This window comes from Gopherus evgoodei, chromosome 6, assembly GCF_007399415.2.
Source record: "Gopherus evgoodei ecotype Sinaloan lineage chromosome 6, rGopEvg1_v1.p, whole genome shotgun sequence".
Taxonomy (NCBI): Eukaryota; Metazoa; Chordata; order Testudines; family Testudinidae; genus Gopherus; species Gopherus evgoodei.
Window position 1 is genome coordinate 84,338,866 of NC_044327.1, and position 23,138 is coordinate 84,362,003.

Below are 23,138 nucleotides of genomic sequence, written 5' to 3' on the forward strand. Positions count from 1 at the left end.
AAGACTCCATAGATGTCCCTGGTTTCTGCTTTAGCTCTCCTTAAACAAATGTATTGTTAAATGAGGGCGTTATTTTGGAAAGCCAGAAACAGTGTGTGTCCTGTCAGGTGGGCTTTGAACATGACTTTACTTTGTCTATATATGTGTGTGTGTATATATATATATATACACACACAGTTTGTTTCTTTTCAAAAGGAGGTTGTGTTGTATTTACATTTTGAGATTGGTGAATGAATACTCATTTTGGGTGAGTGTTAAGGCTATGTTGTGATGAATATTATTTTATTCTTGATAAGAACCATTTGTTTGTAATGTATTAAACTATTGATTTCCTTGCTTTTAAGTGCTTGGATTTTGAAAATTAAGTGATAAGTACATTATTGTCACTTAGCAACAGTAACTGATTTTTTTAAGCAAAGCTTTTTGTTTCTAAAATGTATTAGGGATGCCATTTTTGCTAAGAGGAAATATCTGTATTTTAAATGGGAGCATGATGAAGTGGAGTACCTCCTTGGAAGCTAGAACTTCTGAAGTCTAGTTCTAGCTCTGATATGGTATTCCTGGGTTGGCTGAAGCAAGAAACTTAAACCTAAAAATTGGTTTTTATCAAAAGGGGTCTCTAGAGTCCTGATCCGGCATTGTGAAAGTCAGTGGGAGCTTTGCCATTTACTTCAATGAGCATAGGATCAAGCCCTAATTTGGGATGCCAAACTCCTGAAACCCAAGACAAAATGTTTTTATACCCAACTACTATTGACTTCACTTGGAGTTGTAGGGGAGCAGCACCTCTGAAAATCAACAGTATCCAATGCTGAGGAATTCAAAATTTGTGGTCATTTTTGCAAATATAGGCTTCAGTTTCTCTCTGTCTCTCAATCTGTAAAACTGAGATAATACTATACTTAGTTTACAGAGGTGTCATCAGGATTTAATGTGTGTATTGAATATGTAGTGCTATATCATTATGTATTTAAAGTATTCAATGATTTATTTTATATCCCCCTTCAGGGCTCAGTACCTTACTCATGGTGAGTATGTCACCAGGCTTGTCATGTAAATGAAGGTGGGGTAGCTGAAATATGTGCATCACATATTACAAAAAAAAGTTAACATCAACACCAGTATTGCCATATTAGTGAAATACTACATGAGAAGCAATGTCTTCTAGTGGTTAAGACCTTGTATTTCCTGGCTCAGCCACTGACCAGTCTTGTGACCTTGGACAGATCATTTCATCTTTCTGTACATATGTCCATTCTTTGTCTGTCTTGTCTAGTTAACTTGTAAGCTCTTCCGGGAATGGACTGTCTCAAACTATGTAGTTTTGCTTAGCAAATGGGACCGTCATCCCACCTGGGCCTCTAGGAGCTACTGGAATACAAATAATTGCACATTGTTGCAGTTTGTTATTCCAAGAATACAGATAACTTCCTGACAGTGAAATATATTAGCGTTGGAAGTTCCATTGCTTTAAAACTTGACTGGACAAAATACTTTAGAAAACAATCCTGCATCAGTAAAGGGATGGAAAGCATGTCTGAAAAGTCTTTTGTATTTTTAAGTTCTATGATTCATTCCCAAGAAAAACTCCTTCCAAAAAGCCATCGATCCATCCAGTAATTCAGGCAACACTATCCCAGCAAAGTTCTCCAAAAAAATAATAATGTTCTGTTTATGAATTGATAGAATTAACATGACTTAAACTTAATTTCACCAATCCACCCTTAATGTGATTCAGATTTTGAGCAATACACAGTGGCTGCTAATGCTATTTCTGCCACTTTTTGGTTTCTGGTCACTCTTGGTTTCCTATGCTAAGTAGTATTGCTAAAGGAAATGGGCTAACAATCTGCTGTTGCCTATACCTGTCTCAGAAGGAAGAGCACCAGAGATTTTCAAAAGTATTACAACAATGGAATATTGTAATTGAAGCCAAATAAAAATGAATTTATAATCAAAGAAGAATGCTCTGGCTTTAGTCTCACAGGGCTATCATGTGGCACACTTGAAAACAACATAGTACCTCAGAAATATCAAATTCTTTCTTTCTTTGCCGTACATACACCAACTCAGCCAGCAAAATGTGTCTGCTAAAACAACAATTAAAAAAAGGAAGGGCTACATACAGTGAACATCTGGAGCAAGGAAATGGTGGGCCTAATCCTTCTCTCCTGGAAATCTGTAGCAGCAAATATCCATCATGACTTGTTGCTTAATTTAAACATCCTTTTAAAATAATAAGGGACTTGCTCAAATGTCACATAACAGAGAGACAAAATAATAATGTTTTATGCCTTTCTCTTTAGAATGCACTACCAAATTGTTCACTTGTAATTCACTGCTGCTAGAATTGGAGAAGTATGGTTTTGAACATTGCTGTTATAGATGTAGCCTTTATCATCAAACAACTTTAACTTTATGATATAATTAATAACTCACCTACTACAACCGTATGAAGTAGGTGAGTGTTTTTCTCTTCACTAGACAGATGGGAAAACAGAGGTTAAGTGACTTACCCAAGGACACAGCGAATCTGTGTCAGGACAGGGAATGGAACTTGAGTTCTTGGTTCTCATAGCCTGTACCTAGACCACATTTCTCAATACCATGTGTATGCCATTGTGTATTTGGATAGCTCAGTGTAGTTTCAAAAGGAAACAACTTGGGGGGTTAGGAAGAAGCATTCCTTATGGGAATTTTATTTCATACCTGCTTACTTCAGGGTTTCCTACATCTTCATCTGCCTGCTGTTGAAGACAGGATACTGGACTAGATGGACCACTGATGCGATAAAGCACTTCTTGCATTCTGATATTTTTTGGCAAATTTCCCACAGATAGTGGCTATTTTGCTAGTATCTACTTTACTTTACTTTAAATTATAATAATCTTTTCTTTCAAACTTTCAACCTTCTTTCACAAATGTTTCACATCATCCTCTTTGTTACATCTCTCACCTTTCTTGTCTGTCTTTCAATATTTTCCACATTAGACTAATATAGATTGAATTGGGGCAGGGACTGTGGGTGAAATCCTGGTCCCAAAAAAGTCAATAGTAAAATTCCTGTTGACTTCAGTAGGTAGAGCCCTGCGCAGATGCAAATTTATATCTGCGGATATAAATTGGTATCCGTGGAACCGCAGGCCTCTCCCGGGAACCACAGCGGTGAAAGGAGCAGAATGTGGGGCTGCCACTCCCAGGAGCCAGCACCCCATACCAGCAGTTCCTCTGATGCAGCTGTACTACTCCCCAGCCCCGCCCAGTGGGACGGGCACCAGTGGGACGGGCATTGGCAGCTGTCCCTGGTCATGCTCTTTTATTCAAGCAGCACGCATGCCCCCAAATAGGAGATGCAGACAGCTGCGTGAAAGGGATGGGGACAGGACTGGGGGCAGTACAGCCATGCCAGAGGAGCTGCTGGTGTGGGGCGCTGTCTCCTGAGAGCAGTGGCCCCATGCTCCGCTCCTTTCACTGCTGTGGTTCCCGGGAGAGCCCTGCAGTTTCAGATACCGATTTATATCTGCGCAGAGTTCTGTCAGTAGGGTCGGACTTTCACCCTGTGTGTTTATTTATGAAAACATAAGATGCTACATAAAAATTAACAGTTTAAGGCATCAAAAGGTGATAATACAAAGCAGGAAAATTGGATTATGGGGCTCTGACAATAATTAAGGGACCTCATTTGAAATAAAAAATATATACACACAGAGAACCATTTTTTAAAATTAGCTTTGATTAATCATTTTTAAACCTAGTAAGATCAGAGTCAACAAGAAAAAACAGCATCTGTAGCAATGGAGCAAAAGTCGTTATAATAGGAGATTGTGATGGTATCATAAGAGGACACCATTATTAAGTTATTTCATAGTCATACATCAAAACCAAAAATAACCAAGATAGCACTGTCAATTTCATTAAAACCAGTAAATCAGAATCTTCTAAGTCAAAGTATAATAATGTCTTAAATCTTTTGTATAGGATCTCAGCCACATCAGAGCTACATATTTGTAGTATTCCCAATGAGTGAGTTACTTAGACTTACCAGGTTAGATTCTACTCATATGCACATGGATGTCAGTCCAGAGTAACTTCACAGATTTTCAGTGAGATTCAGGTTCCTACGTCACTTTTGAAAATGGGACTTTCCCACTGCCTATGGACTACAGGAGTTAAGTATCCATGTAAATAGTCTGAGAGTCCTCCAGTGGCACTTATGTTCTATGTTTTAGTAACTAGCCAGAACAGCTATATAAAATTGCATGTTGTGTATATTAAATACAGTTATTTGGACCCGTCATGTCCATGTGGTTTTTTCATACTATTATAGTTGTGTAAAGAGCAAAAACCAAAACAGTTCCTAAGTCACTTAGGAACCTTTTAAAATTTAACCCAATAACATTAAAACTTCAGACTGAGTCACCACTAGGATCTAGTTGAGAGGGTATAACTCTTCAGTTTGGCATTCTGGAATTATCATTCCACAATTAACATTAGGAAAGCAAAGATGGATGGCTAAAGGAGAGAGTGTTCCATTCTTGATTCCTAGAAAGTTTCTTACCCCAAACTGATATACAATATGATGTTTAGAGAAGATTTTCCCCAATAAGGTAGACTAGGGGGAGAGGTCAAGAGTGAAGCTGACTACACAAGAAATAGCATACTGGAGCAGAACAATTATTATCAATCTCATCTGGTATCCTGCCTTTGAGCCTTTGCCAGATGTTTCACAGTGAGGTGAAAAGCCTAATAATGAACCAAATTGTTCAAAGCTGAACTATGGGAGGAGAGTTCTTCCTGAGCACTGTTCTAATTCATTGTGTGCCTTGATGCATGGGAAATGACTGATCTTGTATTATTTTCTTTCCTAATGTAACAGCAGATACTCTTCTTATAGGGTCAATTTTTTTAACAATTACCTAGATAAAACTGCAAACAAGTTAAACAAAAAGAGCTTAAACCTCCAGCTACTTGACAAAATAAAAAGCAGTAAATTCTCTAGGTTGCACCATATGGTGACAGGTCTTCAGTGATCAAAAAATGTCCAAATAGATATGTGTAACAAAACAAGATAGACATTTCTGAATAAACGTTGACTGAAAAGAAACAAACTCAGCCAAAATGAACAATATATATCTACAACAATATAAACAAAATGTATTTAAAATAAAAGTGGAGAAACAGCTTTACTGTAGTAAAGCATAACAAAACTACAAGAGTCTTACTCCTCAGCCTTTACAATACTCATTAGTATCATTCATTCCAGCTCTCTTTTTGACCAATCTAGAAGTGGCCATCATTACAAGCTGTTGACCACAGGTGTGCATCCTCACCAAAATGGGATATTTTTCTGAACTTTCCTCTGCTGCACTCAAAACATGTTCTTCGGAGCCTTCTATGTTTACAATTTTTTTACAATGATTCATACAAAGGCTGAGAACTTGAGCTTCAGTTGCACTAACACTTGGTGAAGCTAAATGAGGGAAAAAGGAAAAGTGGGTCTAGGTCACCTTTCTTAATGTTGGAGCTGCCTGGGAGCAAACTGGCCTCTCTCAGCTGCTCTAACGTACACTGTCTGGAATAGTCCCTGGGGACTACCTTTCAGCCTCTTATCACATCTGATACCTACACTGTAATCCTTCTTACAAAGGTGACTTAAGCTGGCTACATCACTGGTGGAATCTCTAGCACATAAACCCGACTGCATCTTTAGGGGAATCTCCAGGTTCCCGTTTAGAGCAGCTTTAAGTTTCCTTGGCACAACTGACAGTCTGGACAGAATATCTGGGCCTAGATATTATCTATTTTGGACCCTCAGTTCTGATTGAGAGTACAAACAAGACAAGGAAGCCCTTATCTAGACTAAGATTTAAAAGTACTGGCTAACACATGCTAACACACACATTTAAAAAATGTACTTTAGACAAGGTACATTGCCTTTAATATATGCTAAACCAGCCAACTTAAAGCCTTGACTCCTCCCTAGGTTTTAACCTGTCCATTTTAGAGTATGTTCAAGTATAAATTGCCTTGTCTATTCTAGATTTCTGGAACATGTTTGTTAGTATCATGTTTGCTAAATATCCTAACACGCTTTTATAACTTTTATAACATACCTTTTATCTCAATCTAGACAAGGCCTGAAGCTTTTTTTCACTCATCTTAGCTATGTTCCAAAAGTTTGAGAGACTTTCAGAATTCAAATCCAGCTAGTAAATAAAAATCCAGTTGTTCTTTAATTCAGCTTCTTAGTATAAAATCTTCCATAACAATAGCTTATTCATCCAGATGGAATTCTACCTACAGCATGACTGAACATATGCTATTTTCTAATAAAGAAATCATTGAATACATCAGGTAGAATGATATTCTGGAGAACACTTTTCTTCATTCTGTTCAATGAACCGTGCTGGATTACTTTACTTTTCTGATCCAGCAACTCTTGATGATTACCACCAAAGAAATCAGTGCTGAAAAGGACTTATCGTATGGTCCTGATCTTGCAAACCCTTACTCATGTGAGTAATCCCATTAACTTCAATGGAACCTCAAGATAAACACATTGGAAGTTTTCAGTCCCCATTCCTTCTGTTTTACACAAGGCTTGTGGTTTCTTAATGCTTGTGGGAAGGGGGTTAATTCTAAAATCTTAAGACTCAAATTACCAAATTCACCCCTGGCATAAGTAGGTGTACCTCTAATTATTTCATCAGAATTGCACACACTTCCACTAAAGATGAATATAGTCAAAATATTTCAGGTTTGGGAGGTGCAAAGGGTTATCTAAGCCTCCCCATCTTTTGAGGTTCAGTCGTCATTACTTTAGTCACCTGCAGGATTTTTACGTGGTAAATAATACAATAAAAGTCACAGACTGTCGAGAAGACAAGGGGATGAAGAGCAGACTGTCATTGAAATTGGAATGATTTATTTAATAACACTGTGAAGTAGCACATTTTAGCTTCACCGACTCATCAGTGTCAGCTCTACTAATCAGTGCATGCCTCTGACAGCTCCTTAACATAACAAGGAAACTAATGGGGCCAGACTCACTAGTGTAACTCTACTGAAGTCAATGGGGTTACACCCTGAATAAATGTGGTGCTATGTGATTAAAACTAAACCACATCTAAGAGTTGGTCTACACTAAAAGTGCTACATCAGCCCAGATGCATCTGTAGCATGTCTAGTGAAGACACTTTATGCTGACAGGAGACAGCTCTCCTATCAGTATAACTACTCCACCTCTGCGAGATGCTCTCCCGCCAACAGCACCAATGTGGACAGTACTTAGATTGCTGTAACTTGTATCATTTGGGGTCTGGAGCTTTTTCACACCCCAAGCAAAATATAAATTATATTGACATAAGCAGTAGTGTATAGCTTCCCTAACAAAGGGAACTTTTCTGGGAATTGTCCTGAAGGCAACCGATTCAAACATCCAGGTCAATACCCTGTATGTTATGTAAAAGCAAAACACAAAGCCAAAATAAAATATAGCTAATATAAATCTTAGACCCCTATGCTAAATGTGATTTGTATTTTAAAGACAGGAGGTATAGTAATCTGGGTGTTACAATATTTGGATATGGCTCCAATGACAAATTCAAAGACTCACCCAATACTAGTGAATGATGATGCATTCTGTTTTCCCAGCCCTGCTCCTTTTGTCTGTTATCCAGAATGGCCACCCTAATTCAAGCCACTCTCTGTTTCACTCCAGTGCCTTTTGACTTCTCCAATCTTTTCTCTATCCCCCACCAAAGTCTCTTGTGGGTCTGATTTCTCCTTAAACCCTTTCACACCCACACCTCCCAAAAAATCCTTATTGGCTTTTCTTCCTGTGGCTCTTTGCCACCCTTTCCTTCCCAGGTCACCCCTTCTGTCTGCTAGCTTTGCCCCCCTTTTTATCTCCGCCCTCCCAATTCCTAAATCCCTGCAAGCTCTGCTCCGCTATTTAATCTTGGCACCATACAATACCCATATGTTTCTGATGAAGGCAGTTCAGTGTTTGTAATCCCGGATTAGATTTAAATTAATTTTTAAAGACAAATTAGATTTTTTTTCCCCTTCATGCTGTCACTTTAGGGCAAAATGAAGGTAGTTGGGTGCCCTATGATTGTTTATATTTTATCATATTTGGATTTTTTTTAAGATTAGCTTTAACTCTGAATTTCTTGTGTTTATAATCCTTGTTTGTGGAACAATTGCTTCATCCCATGAATGTATTTTACTTTAAATATACTCTCAACTAACCCCATTTTAACCATAGTTTTTCGACTTTGAATTTCCATATATACCGTCTTTTATATAATTCAATTGTGCAGTCTCCCCTGGAATATTGTGCACAGTACTGATCACCCCATTGAAAACAATATTGTAGAACTAGAGAGGGTTCTGAGAGGCAGTGAGAAGGTTCAATACTGGAAATCTCTCTGTGAAGAGATGTTGAAAAGATTGGGATTATTTTAGAAAGGAGACAAATCAGAAGGGACATGATAAAAAAATACATAAAATAATGAATGGTACAGAAATGGCAGATTGGCATCTGTTCTTTCTCTCTCTCATAGCACAAGAAAAAGGGGACACTGAATTAAATTAAAAGGTGACAAATTCAAAACCAATAAAAGCAAATACTTCTTCACACAACATGGAAGAGACTGTGAAGTTCCCTGCCACAAGAAGTTGTTGAGGCCAAGAATTTACCAAGGTTCAAAAAAGGATTGGACATTTATATGATATCAATAACATCCGGAGTCATAGTTTATGATAAAAATTTTGGAGGGTTAAACCTCATACTTCATGGCTTAAATCAATCTCTCGCTATTAGAGATAAAGGTGAGACCTAATGTTGGGGGAAGATTATCCCACATCTGCCTATTGTGGGATTCTGCAACTTCCTCTGAAATATCTGGTACTGGCCACTGTCTGAGACAGGATTCTTAAGTCTGATCCAGTATGGGAATTCCTATGTTTCCATGCCTCCATAATATTTTTTAACAATTATGTGGTGGTTGCAGTTTAAAAATATCTCCATTTCAATTACACACCCTCCATTTCAAGAGTTCTCAAATTTTTTCATGGTGTGGGTCTCAATAGAAAGGTTATATTTTAAACCACCTTCTCTTACATTCACAAATGTGTGAACAATTTCCCCTCCCATTCATAATCAAATAACATCTTTGTATTGACTACTGCAGTTCCTTACATAGAAAAGTAATATTAGGATAATATTTATATATTTTATCTGTCTTCGATTTGATAAATGTTTGGTCCTTTTTAACTGAAAGAGCCCGGATACTTACAGAAACAGCTGAAAGCAAGAAGAAGCTATCAACATCCTCAGATATGAGACATCTTTGCACCTCTCCAAGCTTAGTCTGAGAACAGCTGCTCTATTCCATTTGATCAATCTGAAGAGTGAGTATGTCTAGCGATAAGAGCATGAGATTGCGTGTCAGAAAATCTGAGATCTATTCCTGGCTCTGCCACTAACTCATGTAACCTTTGGCAAGTTACTTGCCCTTTTATTTTCCCATCTGCAAAATGAGGATGATGATATTTTAAGAGGTATTGTGACGGTTAATTCTATAATACTTATAAGGTCATTTCAGATTCTCAGATGAAAATGTTCCTGTATAGAAAATCAAAATACAATTACTATGAAAATACACCTTATTGTTTCATGTAAAAGAGAATGCAAGAGAGGATGATGAGATAATCAGACCACTGAAAGTGGAAGACTTTGAGACATGACATTAAAGAAGAAAAATTAATACCATCTCACTCAGTTCACAGAGCTCTTTTCTAGTAGGGAACGTTCATTTCCTTTATTAGTTCTTTGCATATTGATATATGAGACAAGATACAAGCTGGTATAAAATGATTGGGAAAAGGAAATTGTAATAACATAATTTAAGGGCCAAATCTTGTAACCATTACTCCTGCAAGCAATCCCACTGAATTCACTGAGGACTACTCCTGTAAGTTAAGGATCTGCCCTATATATATAATGATACTTGTAATATTGGATAATGGTGTATTGTAGATATCACATGGTTTTATTATAATTGTCAGGTTTTTTAGGCTCAAGAAAAACTGTGCCCTAAGACTGATCATTTTTTTATGTATTAGACAGCCAAGGTCAGAACTAATCCATGTTGCCATCAAGTCCCTTGGCTGCTCCTCAGCTAATGTTCCTTCTGAAACTAATGTTCTTTTTCAGAGACTATTTAGTACTTCATGAGATGAAGTAGCTACAACTCAATCCAGAAAAGGCTAAAGGGATGACATTTATAAAGCTCAAGTTGCCACAAATCTGATTTAACTATAACTGTACTGGGAATGATGTAAAGTCAGACATAAATGAGATATAACACTAAGGGAGTGGAGGTTATACTATCCTACATTTCATTTATTGAACTTTCTTAAATTTGCCTGCTTGTTGGGATTACCGTAGTATCATGGAGGTTTCAGTAGAAATATAATATAATCTATAATTGGGATTTGCATTTATGACCCTGTCCAGTGCAGTCAAAGGATAAACCCCCCGTTTCAGTAACATAGATTCAGCCCCTTAAAATGAACTAAAATCCCTTTGTTTCACACTTTAATGATTGAATTTAATCTCCAGATTTGACCCAATAACTCTTCAAATAACAGTTGCATTTTCTTTGTAATATTTTGAATTATAACTTTGAAAGAGGAAAAATTTTTAAATGCTCTTTTTTTTATATTTTGCCCTGTTTTCCTTTATTTTTTTGGGTTTCTCTGGCTAAACCACCAGAGAACTCACAAATCTGACTTCTCTCATACATTCATTTAGACATAGGCCACTTCTGAACTTTTAAAATGAAACACAAAAGACTTATTTCCCTTTTATTGTCATATTCTAATTGAATTCTGTCAAGATTAGCTGATGCAACTGCTCAGTTCTGTCTGCCACTTCTGTTTTCCAATGCTGCCAGCCATCAAACTTTTGGTGAAAAACAGCAGTTTTCAAAAGTCAGAAGCATATTACACCAATGAAGGCGTGTGCAAATTTTGGTTTCTGTGACTTACACTACCAGGACTAAAACTATCAAGAAAGCACAGATCACTCACATTTTTTCTTAATCATTACAGATAATTTTCTCTCAGCCACCGTTTCCAGTCCAACATGATCTCATATACTTCCAAATACCAGTAAAAAAAAAAACAAAAAAAAACCTATATATCATATTACTAACAGTGCAGTTTTTTTAAATCCGTACCAACCTTATATTAATCATCCAAATGTAATCATATAACCAGTACACATTGCTGGGGTGATGGGTTTATGTTGGTTGTTCAAGATAAGTGTGGTAAAGTGTGAGCAGTGTGTGGTGCGAAGGAGATGACAGAGGTTAAGAAAGGGAACTGATGACTAGAGCATAGATGGGTGCTTATTTCTGTGCTTTTACAATTTGTGTTGGTTATGCAGAGTGGAACCTTAACTCAAAATTAATAATTTTTTGTCTATGGGAATAATACTGATAGCGATTTAGAAAATATCTTGTGGGAGCACAGTGACTGGGTAATGAGGCTTGTAAGCATTGTAATTACAGGTAATTATAGAGCCATACCTATACAGGTAAGAATGAATTAGCTAAAACATTAAAATACCCATTTAAGAAGCTCAATAATTGATTACGGATTGTGTGGTTACATTGCAGCACATAAACTTCATGAGTGTGTTGGCACTCAATCTTTATGTGTATCCATATTATAACTGCAAATCCCTTTGTGCTTTATTATTTACATACTGTCTTTTTCAGAAAGTGATAAGACAGGTTTATAACATCTAGGAATGTCAGCTTGTTCTATGCAGCCAAATCCTAGTTCTCATTTCAGAGATCAGTCCTCCCTAATCTTTAAAAAAATAAAAAAATCCCAGCCTCCCTCCCTCATACACACACATAACAAGTCCTAAAACTTTATACAGAAATAGCCTAAGATGCTGTAGTAACTCTGTTGTTTGCTGTAGTGTTCTTACTCAGCCAGATAGTCCCCAGGGGAAGGTATGATGGAGAGAGTGCATGTTAGAGTGGGAGCTCCACTGCCCTTTGAAACATGCAGCATACCCTCCCTCTCTGCCCATCCAGTTCTGCTAGCTATCCAGATGGATGAGAATGTAGTTTTTGTGAAAATGACACCTCTCCACTGGGAAATGTTTCCTTCCTAGTACTTCTGCCCTCCTTTCCAGACTGATTCCCAATGTTTGGTATCACAGTCACTCCCATGGCAGAGTGTTACACACATTATTAAAGGTATTGGGAGGAAAATGATTAAAAAGAAGAAAGCTTCTTATTAAGCAGTCATAATGGGAAAGTAAATATATATGAGTACTTGGTCATTAGATAGGATGTTGTTAATGAAGAACATTTCTTTAAAGTTTGTGTCCTTAACTTACAACAATAAATACCATTCTTTAACAGATGGGGTCAGACAGAGACTGCAGACAGTCCTGTAGATCACAGGTTTTTGTATGTTTGTTTTATTTTACAGCCGTCCCGTGCCAATGTTGGCACACAGGACAGAAACCAGTCTCTTCTGTTCCTCTCTGTCATTTGCTCTGGGTGTTGAGATCTACTGTTTTGCCTCGCTGCTAAGGGTTCTTGTGCACCACATTTCCTCACACTAGTTGGCTTCCATTTGACAACCTCATGTGGTAGTCTGTGTGTTGGAATCCGGAGTACATGTCCATATACATCCGGCACTTCCTTCTGATTCTGGTGAGAAACAAGCTTGCTGGTTGGTTTACTTTTACAGATCTCTTATTGATGATGAAGTCTTTCCAACCAATGCCCAGAATCTTTCATCTTTTCAAAGGTCTCTAGTTTTCTGTCTAATGTTTTAGTAGCTCTCCAGCTCTTGCAGCTGAATATTAGCACTGAGGTTACATTTGAATTGAAAATTCTCGGTTTTGGTGCTGTATATCTTTCTTTGCATTCTATGCATTTTTGAGTTTAGTAAATGCTATGGATGCCTTTCCTCTTCTTGATGTTACTTCTTGAGGTCACTGTTCACTAATATGGTGCTGCCCACACAGATGAATTGTTCTGTTGTCTTGATATTTTTGCCTTCTAATGTGATGTTGCTGATTGACGTGGATTTCAAGGATGTTTGTTTTAGCATAACTAATTTTGAACCCCACCTGCCCTGATATCTTTGTCATGGTTTTTCAGGGGTATCATTCAGTAGCACAGCATCAGCAACAAAGTCTATGTCTTCTAGACATTTGCCACCTCCCCATGCTATACCAGTGTTTGTGTTCTAACATAACACATTTGATCACAGTAATGCATAATATTTCCTGTAAGTGTGTACAGGACAAGTTCACACAAATGTGAGCTTGTTTGGTTTTTTAATTTGGTCTCATTTTCCTCAGTTAAGTTTACTTCTCATTGGTGAATAACAGTGTTCACCAATTGCATTTATTATTGTAAGCAAATGTATTCCATTTTACAATGACTTTTCATCTACCCTTGTATTTATATTGCCTTTATTTAGAAAGCTGATTTTACTAAAGAGAGACACTCAAAGTTGGAGCCGTATGTTCTTAAACAGTCACTACTGCTTAGCAAAATCCTCCGTAATCTCAGCTCGTTTCAACTGTGACTGCCCTGAGTTAAGATTCTCCAAAGAAATGCCTTTTGAATAAAAAATATTCAGCCATAATTTACAATAAATATGTGTTGTTTTGAAATGCCTTACATTTACTCTTACAAACTTGAAAAACAGGGTCAAAGCTGGCTCTGTATTGACCAAACTAGTAGGGTCATACTGCTGTATTTACCTATACTACAGCAGTCATATTCAATTTATCAGTGTAAATACACTGTATCTTGCACACGCTAGAATGTGATATTTCTAGTCACATTACTGATGCTAAGGTTTGGCACTGGAAGTTTAAATACATAGGTTAAACAGCAGAGATTTACTTTCCCTTAAATTTACTGATCTTTTTCATATGTTTCTCATATAAGATATTCAGTATCATACTAGGAAAGTGACAGGAAAGAAATCAGAACTTCTAATTAGTATCTAATGGAGTTGCCAGTTATTTTAGTATGTAAAATGGTTGGCAAAGGTGTATGTGTGTCCAGTAACTCAGTACAATAAGTACATATTATTATTCTGAACAATTAGTAGAATGGTGGGACATCTTAAAGCTTTCGTCACAAATTGAACATAGGTTTTTTTTGCACAATTGCTCAGTTATGTAACTAGAAGTTACATACTTTAAAAGCCATTTTACATTGAATATGAAAACACTGTACCTGACCAAAAATAGCCCACTGCAAAATTAAACTCATAACTTTGCATTATTACCTATACATTAGTGCTAATCTTGCATTAAACATTCTGATTATAGAGCTGTAGTAGCCATTCCACAATTAAAGTTACAATTAGCTTCTCACTATAGGCTTGATTTTAAACCTGCACTTTCACCTGCCCCTAATTGTTTCCCTAATAAGAAATCAATCTTAAAATTTTGCATCTATCATTATGGGAAATTTGTTAAAAGTCATAAAAGTGACGGCAGTTTGAAAATGTGCTTATCTTTTTTTAAATATTTCTCTGGCTCAATGTATCTCCAGAATGGCTTGGTTAGATATACCAGATGTGTTTGTAGTGTTGCCCTCATTAAGGAGAAATGTCTTAGTATTTTAGGAAGAGCAACGGATGGGTTAATAATAGTTCTTACTATGTGTACCTTTTATTTTTATTTATTTTTATTATTTCTTTGGCTTTATAAAAGAGGGATTTATCCAAGACTCTAGGTGACACAGCCACAAATTAAATGGCTGTCTATACAGCAATATTTAAATGATCATTATTATCATCATTTATACATATTGTGCACACAAAAAATACATTTTAAGAACATTATTAAGGTAGCAAAGTCAAAGACTCAAAAGCTAGGAAACGATAGCATTGAAGTTGCCTGTGAAACCTTAATTCAGCTCCTTTGTGCGTATACATTATGATACAGTTTTTAATGCCATATTTTTCCCCAGTATCCTTGCATTATTCAGTGCACTGGATGGACAATGCTCGTTTAATGAGCAGCTATTCAGTATTTTGGTTTAATCTCATTGTTCGGTGTGGCCCTGTGCCTTTTTTACTGCACACTATTCAAACCCTGCCCTGAAGACTGAATTTTTAATTTCCGCAGGGGCTATTCTACAGCACTCATCTCTGTAATATTAGTTTTTCACAAACATTAAATAATTTATCTTCACAGCACTTCTGTGGGTGAGGAAGTGCTAGTATCCTCATTTTATAGATGGCAAACTGAGGCACAGAGAGATTAAGGTAAAAAGTGTCCATTAATTTTGAGTAACCAATTGATGCTGATTTTTTAGCATATGAAGCATTATATAGCACTCTGTATGTTTAAAGCAGCCCCTATTGCTTCAGCTGCAGATGTGAGTACTCAACATTTCTGTAAATCAAATGTCAAAGTATCAGGTATGGCACCCATAAAATGAGAAATACATAATGACCAGTTGTGAAAAGGCTGATTAAGTGGCTTGACTAGCATCACATAGGAATTCTGGGGCAGAGGCAGGGATAGAATATAATTCCCCAGGACAGCATTCAACTGCCTCACCACTCTTCCTGCAATCTCCTGTCTCATACACCATATACCTTCCAACTTCTGCAACAAATAAATCAGGGGTCCAACAAACAAGAGCCTGCTATACTACGCAGCCCTCATGCATCCCAGAGCAGGTTCATCCTACACACTGAATGAGGCAGGGTGCTTGTAAAATAATTACTGTACTATTTATAGACTGTGTTATAGTGCATATACACAAGGGGGGTATAAGAAAGTTGCACTGGCAAACTTAACTCTGGCATCTCCTAACTTTTGAGAGCTTTGTGTTGCAATCTTAATAATGTTCAGTTAAATTGAGCTTTTTAGTGTGTAATTTCCTGAGTTTTCAAAAAGCATACTGATAAAAACAGAAATTCGATCATGTGGCATCATACTGATACCTACATGCTTCTTCAATTGTCTGGGAGCCTTTAGATAAACCACACAAGCCTCTGCCACTTGATCTAACAGAGTAACTGCTAGCAGTAGTAGGATTTCATCCTCTCCGTGGACCAGCACTAGAAGGAATGGGGACATTTTCACAGATATTTGCTGATAGCAAAGGAAATGGTAAGTCTCAGGAATCTTGGGTACCATTCCAGGCTCTGGATGGGAGTGTTGCTCTAGCGGGCACAGAGTCTTCTGCCCATTCCCCACAAGCAAGACCCCTTCTGCTCTGTCCCCTCCAACCTGTTTCCCTCCTCCCTCCCCATCCTCCAGTCACCCAGGTCTGATCTACATTGTGAGGGATCAATCTAAGTTACACAACTTCAACTACGTGAATAATAATGTACTAATATGTATTATAATGTACAGAATAATGTCTGAAGTCGACATACTTAGATCTACATCACCGCGGTGTCTTCACTGCGGTGAGTCGACTGCTGTTGCTCCCCCATCGACTCTGCCTGCGCCTCTCACAGTGGTGGATTACAGGAGTCGATGGGAGATCGCTTGGGCGTCAATTTATCGAGTCTAGAGTAGATGTGATAAGTCGACCCCCACTGGATCGATCACTGCCCACCAATTCAGCAGGTAGTATAGACATACCCCCATTCACATTGCCTATCCCACTGGGTCCCAGTCCAAATCTCCCTCCCTATGCTTCTTTTTCCATATCATTTGCCTCTCCCCCAGCTCTTTGTTCCAGACTCTTTGCTCAGAAAGTCCTGGTTGTCCCCCCCCACATCTTGGCTCCTCTTCAGATCTGTCTTCTCTCACCACTCCCTCTGGCCCAACTGGTTCTCAATCCCAGTCTCCTTCCCCAGCCAATCCCATGTGCTCATCCAGTATAATCTGTCCTCCACCTATTGGCTCTTTCCCTGCCTACCACCCAGTCACAGTCACCACTCCTAGATCCCAGTTCCAGTTTTCCCCCACACTCCAAGTCCCTGTCTGTTTCCCTCTCACCATCACTCCCATCTCCAGTCTCTGCCTCCTCCCCAGGCTCCTTATCTCAATCTATTCCCTCTATCCCCCTTTCTCTCTCTACTGCAGATCCAGCCATGTCCCCTTTTCATTCAAATTGGGTAGCTGCCTCCTCCAGGCCTCTTGGTCCCAGTAGTGGGCTCATTGAGAATTCTAGGAATAAATCCATGTTTTCAGTTCAAGTGCCTGGACCTAGACCCAGTTGCAGTCCGGAGTCTGCAACTATAGATACAGTCCTGCTCAGTTCTGGAATAGAGCATGCCAAAGGCAGATGGAATCTGAATGGAATTTTATTGCTAAATCTAAGATATTTAAAGAGAGGCTCTGTACTGAGCGTGTGCAAATTGCACTTTTAAAAAAGCTTATACCTGACCAAATTTAGTCAGATTTTACAGGGATGGAAAAAGGTATACCACTGACACAAAAGCTAGCCCCTGCCAGTTTCAAGTCTCTCCACCTCCAAAGCAGGGAGGTGCTAGAGATTTTCCAAGAAAAGGCTGACAAATTCTTAACATGAGCAAAACACATATTTTTCCCCTAGCATCTTTTCAGAAAACAGCTGAAACCATTTTGGCTGAAGTTTTCCAAAAAATTCAGACATGCAGCACGAAAAAGTTCAGCCCAAATAATTAAAGTTTGGCAAAGTTAAAGCAACTGAAACAGGTCTTACAATGGGAGATATCCTGCAAACTTAGTAATAGGCATCCCTACCAACCCCCCCACTAATATATATTTATAAATGTAATTATTTCTAAAATAAATGGATCTTTTCCCATCTTCAGAGTTTTCTGCAGGCATGAACCAAATTTAAGGTGATGGGCATGGACTCGGGGGAAAGATACAAGGGAAAGAATAGGGATGAACAAAGGTGGGGAGATACGGAGTGGGATGTAGGGGCACAGGCTGGGGTAGAAAGCTGAGGACACATATTAGGATTGTTTCTGACAGACTAAAGAATTTACTGTCATGGTGGGAGAATCAGTTTGGGAGGAGTCTCCAGAAAGAAGCAAAGATGGAGAGTTTGCCTAGTGTCTCTTTTGTTCTTCATTCCTCCACACACCATATTATGAATCAGTTGCTCCTCCTCCTTTTTTTGTACCATATCTTTAAAGAAGCTGTTCTTCTGCCTTTTCCTTTCCTTATTAAAATGAACAAGTGGTTCAAATGTTCCGTTTCTCCAAATTCCTCATGCGCTCTTGTTTAAAAAAAGCCAACAGCAGCACTTAGGTTGTTCTGTTCTTCCTGGTCAATTCTATGGAAGGAGCCAACAGCTTCCTAACCCCATTCAGACTGATTTCCCAGCCAAATATAATGCTTATCCTGAACAAGTGAGTAAGCTGTTTTTTCAAGCCCTGACTATATAAGATTTCATCTTCATATTATTCCACCTGATTTACACTACCCTCATACATCCTTAAAATTTGCAGAAACAAATGTTAATATAGCCATTTACCTATCTACATACTAATATGTGATAGCTCTCTTCAGCTAAAAATCCCATTTCTTATTCAAGGGATACTTTTTCAGTATAATTCTAACACAGACCACAACATTACTCATTAAAAAAAACACATATGGCAGTTGTGACACAATATAGTTAAAAATACAAACTTGCTAGTCTACATATACTTACCTAAACCTTCAACACCTTATAATCAACACATTTCATAACACCAAAAAGATCTAGCTTTCCAATTCAGTTCATATAAAATGTATTTTTACTCCACAAACACATCACTTTATGAGAGAACATACAGAACTGTGACATAAATTAATGAACCCTGGAGCTATTCTTCTTTTGAAATCTTTATTACAAATTTCACAATACATAAAAACAGGATGCATCTTACTACCTTTACAGAACAAAACAACGGGCTGAAATTAAGTTTGGGTGGGTGGTGTAAGTTGGGTGGAGAGACAGTGATGAATGCTTATATGGGTGTGGGGAGCTTGCTAGATCATATAACTATTAATTCCAGGCATTCTAATATTTGGGTATTGTAAAATATCTAGAATTTTGGTAAAGAAAGCATAATATTGGGTTGGGGTATCAGCTCAACTCCAATGAAACATACCTTCAACTTCTACCCTTCTTTAAACAATGCTTTTTGTTTGATTTAGCCTCCCTCATTGTTAACTGAAACACTTTTAATTTGTAGATACATTTATTATACAATGTGAGAGCAGTATATGACCAATTGTCTGAATACATCATAATACTCCCAATATCCTAGGGTCTGGGAGCACTCTTCATCCCTGAAGTAATTCTGTGTAACAACAATTAAAGTCTTACTTAAGTCCCTGAAGAGAAGCATTTTGTGTTGCTTTAGAGCAGTCTTCTTCAACTTAGTCCAGGGGGAGCCATGTTCACTCCTCCTCTGACAGAGAATGTTTCCAATGATGCAACACTGCTATAGCTCGACTGTAAGTGTCTCAGTTGTACAGTCCATGGGCTTAGTATTAAAGAACATGCAGGTACATTACTCCTATGGACAACTCTGTAGCACCTGGAATGATCTGGTTTCACAGCAGTCCAGAAGAGTGTGGTGAACTCATTTTAATGAATTCCTTTTCCTTTGATTAGCTCTGTCCAGGTCCTGGCCCTCCTGCTACAGAGGGGGGACCCTTCTTTTAGGATATAATTAGCACTTCTCAGGCACAGAGCATGTCCAGGCCACAGAGCCAGGTTCTGCACTTATAGAGCAGCAGAGTTAAGATTTGGCCATACATTCTTACAGTGTAGTCATGGACCCAAATATAATATTTCATAATCATCCTTAGCGATCTACAGTCTTGAGTAACCAAGAACTTTCAGAAACGGTTACCTGCACTCAATAATGGTTGACAGAGAATCTCATGGAAAATGCTACTAAGTATTTTTCTGATTTGTTACATATTGTTGTTCAATATTAAAGTATTTTAAATGGTCAGAAAAGTTATTTTGTGCACAGTGCACCTTGGTACTGCCCATATTTACTTCTCATGTGTCTTATTATTTATTTAGTTGATTGACAAAATCAAATTTAATACTACTGTGAGTGTTGAAGACTAATGCTAATGGGAGGAGTTAGGCAGGGACAGGAATTGAGGTCAGGACAAGCTGGGACTTTATTGGTCTTGCATCATCATGAACAAAATGCTCAACTTGTTTCTGATTCCAGACTTTCTAATGGTGATGATGTACCTGGCTAAAAAGTCCATTCTGTAGCAGGAATTTCACACATAGGGTTGAGATTGAAATACTGGCAGTTAGCACAATCTTTTTTAGAGCTTTATCATTAATGGACTATAAATATAGAACTCTAATAATTTCTGCAGTGTCAATTTTCTGACCACATTCACACTTTAAAAGAGTCACTAAAAACATTACATCCACACTCAGCTGCTTATTTTCTTTTCTTGTGTATATTCATTAAGCAAGCCACATACTGAGTGGTCATTTGGAGCATTATCTACAAAATTTCCATAATTTACTATGAGCCAAAACATTTTTAAGTTCTGCTATAAAAAAGAAACATTTTAAACTTCCTTTAGATCGCTGAGGTAAGATTTTAAAATGCTCTGCTGATTAATGACAGTAGAATGGCAACCAGGACATGCAGGAATAAAGAACGGAATTAGCCCAAGTACTCCTAAATACAGAACTATAGTTACCAAAGCTTTCTATAGTATTTTTCCTTATAGGTGAAGGATGTCTGTAGGAATTAAAAAACACTATGCTAATATGCAGTTTTTAAAGAGAAAATATATTTTGAATATTAAATATATTTCTAATTCATTTAAATTATAATTCTTATCAAGAGTTTGCAAAACATATATTGTTTGCAATCTTTCTTGTCTAGTTTTAGCATTATACATTTAACTAAACATAAAACAGAAACTATCACACTTTCAGTATAGCATATTTTCATTAGCTGTACTGCTAACATGTAAAAACATGTTACAGGTTACAAAACAGCAACGATTTCAACCGCAGGCAAAGTAATCTCATATTAAAACTAGCATCAACACTACACAACTGACTCTTCTACAAAGCAGCACTCAGGATGATTATTAGCAACAGCAAAAGAAGGAAAAATAAAGTGGGAGAGGAAGATTTTAGAAAACATATACATATTAGTCTCTTTGTACCATGGAAGATCCTGATTTCTATGATCCTTCAGTTTTGTTCTTCTCCCTCTTTATAGGACCCATGATGCACCACTGAAGTCAATGTGAGTTTTGCCATTGACATCAATGGGAGCAGGACTGGACTCCAGGAGGAGTTCACTGCCTATTTTAGAACTGAAATTACTGCTATTCCACACAACGTAATACTACCCCTTTTTACAAATGTAAATTATTATGCTTTGATAAAACCCCATATATGTACAAAACAAGTGAAAATATTACAGCTACAATTGGATAAACAAAATTTAAAAAAATACTGACAGAGATATGGAATAGATCACAGCCCCCAGATTAACAGTCATAAAACTAGCCTGTGCTATACCATTAAAGTATATGAATTTCTTATCAGTTCTGGAAAGTGTGGATACTACCCATATGATGCAGATATTTTGTTTAAGGTATAAAATAAAAATCGCTATTTGAAAAGTCATCTTAAATATGGCAATTAACACGTGATTTAAAAATATCTTATTTTGGATGAGATGGCAAAATCCAAAGAAACAAACTAAAAATTTTTAAAATAAAATGTACTTTACAGTGTATTCTAACATCCAAGTTACAGACCATATTCCCATAAACCTATGCACATGGAAGTCAGGTCAATCTCAAATGGGTTTCCATGTGTGGAAGATGTGCTGGTTTTGGCTCTGTGCTTACAAAGACATGTAAGTTGGCATTTTAAATAATGTTTTATTATCTAACGCAAAAAATAACTGATCCAAATGACACAGAGTTCAGAGAGGTCACATATTTTAATAATTCCATTTAAGGAGGGGGCAATTAAAACTGGTAGAGAAAAGATGCAACCCAAATATGCACAGACATTGATTATTCTTCTGATTCCTTCAAGCAATTTTTACAGCCTTGAAATTAAGCACTTTTTTCACCCTCATATAATGTGCACTGGGATCACACAATAACTACTCAAAATGACTAGGCCATACACTTTTGAAAATTTACCTTGTCATGTCTCTGCATTCCAGACATGCCCACAACTGTTATTTGGCTTGTTCAGACAGCATGTCAGGTAAAAGTTTTAATACAAAAAAACTACCCACAAAATTCAACAGTATTAAATAAGAAACAGATTCAAGGAAAAATAGGTTTGTGTGTTCATCCTGAACACCACAATGGTATTTTCCAGAAACTTCCAGGGTGGAAGTATTTGACATAAGACGTTCCTTTCACGGCAAAGGCAGGTATATTTCCCTGTTTCCTCTTTAGGCAACACCAATCACTTTGAAATATTTCAGTGAATTTTTTTTTATTATTATTATTATTTTAAACAATAGGCAATCGTTATGCATGAGTTCTAGGCACCTTAACAGCAATTAAATATACAATCAATTAAAATTTATGTCTTCAAATTTATAAAAATATCTATACGAACCCATCCTATGCTCTGGGCACCTATCCCATAAATGTAAAACACACATGATATAATACAAAAATACTACCCAGAAATATAAATGCTACTAACCCTCAAGCAACCTCCTCTTCAACAGTCTGCAAAAAACTTGTGCATACAGGATTACATAGTGTCTTCCAAATCACAACAACAACAACATTATTTATATAAGTGGGGAGGCAGAAAGTATTCCTATTTAGTCTACAGAATGGAAATTGTTACTGAAAGACAAATACTGCTTTATCAACTTTATCTAGTATGTTTGGGTATTTTTTTTGTTTGTTTGGTTTAGTACATACAGTATATGAAAAGTTTCATTTTAAAAGTTGGTTAGGGACAGTGGCTTGCTGTCTACCGCACAATAAGTAAAGCTAATTGTCTCTTTCAGTCCTTATAGAACCATGAAATGCAGGGCTGGAAGGGACCTTGAGAAGTCATCTAGTCCAGTACTCCATGCTGAGGCAGGATCGACCATATCTGACAGATATTTGTCTCATGAACTGGTTTGCC

General features: G+C 37.3%; 1 protein-coding gene across 2 annotated transcripts in view; it reads right to left on the reverse strand.

Moving 5' to 3' along the window:
- The window catches only part of ATG10 (autophagy related 10), a 154,407-nt gene that overhangs the window by 129,163 nt on the left and 2,106 nt on the right, over positions 1 to 23,138 (reverse strand). Inside the window, exons 2-3 of one of the 2 annotated variants that reach the window (XM_030567885.1) lie at positions 9,303 to 9,427; positions 6,114 to 6,206 (exon numbers count right to left, since the gene is read on the reverse strand). The exons of the other annotated variant lie outside the window; for it this stretch is intronic. The gene's annotated coding sequence lies outside the window, so the exon portion shown is untranslated. The remainder of the gene's footprint in view (positions 1 to 6,113; positions 6,207 to 9,302; positions 9,428 to 23,138) is intronic. 2 annotated transcript variants of the gene reach the window in all.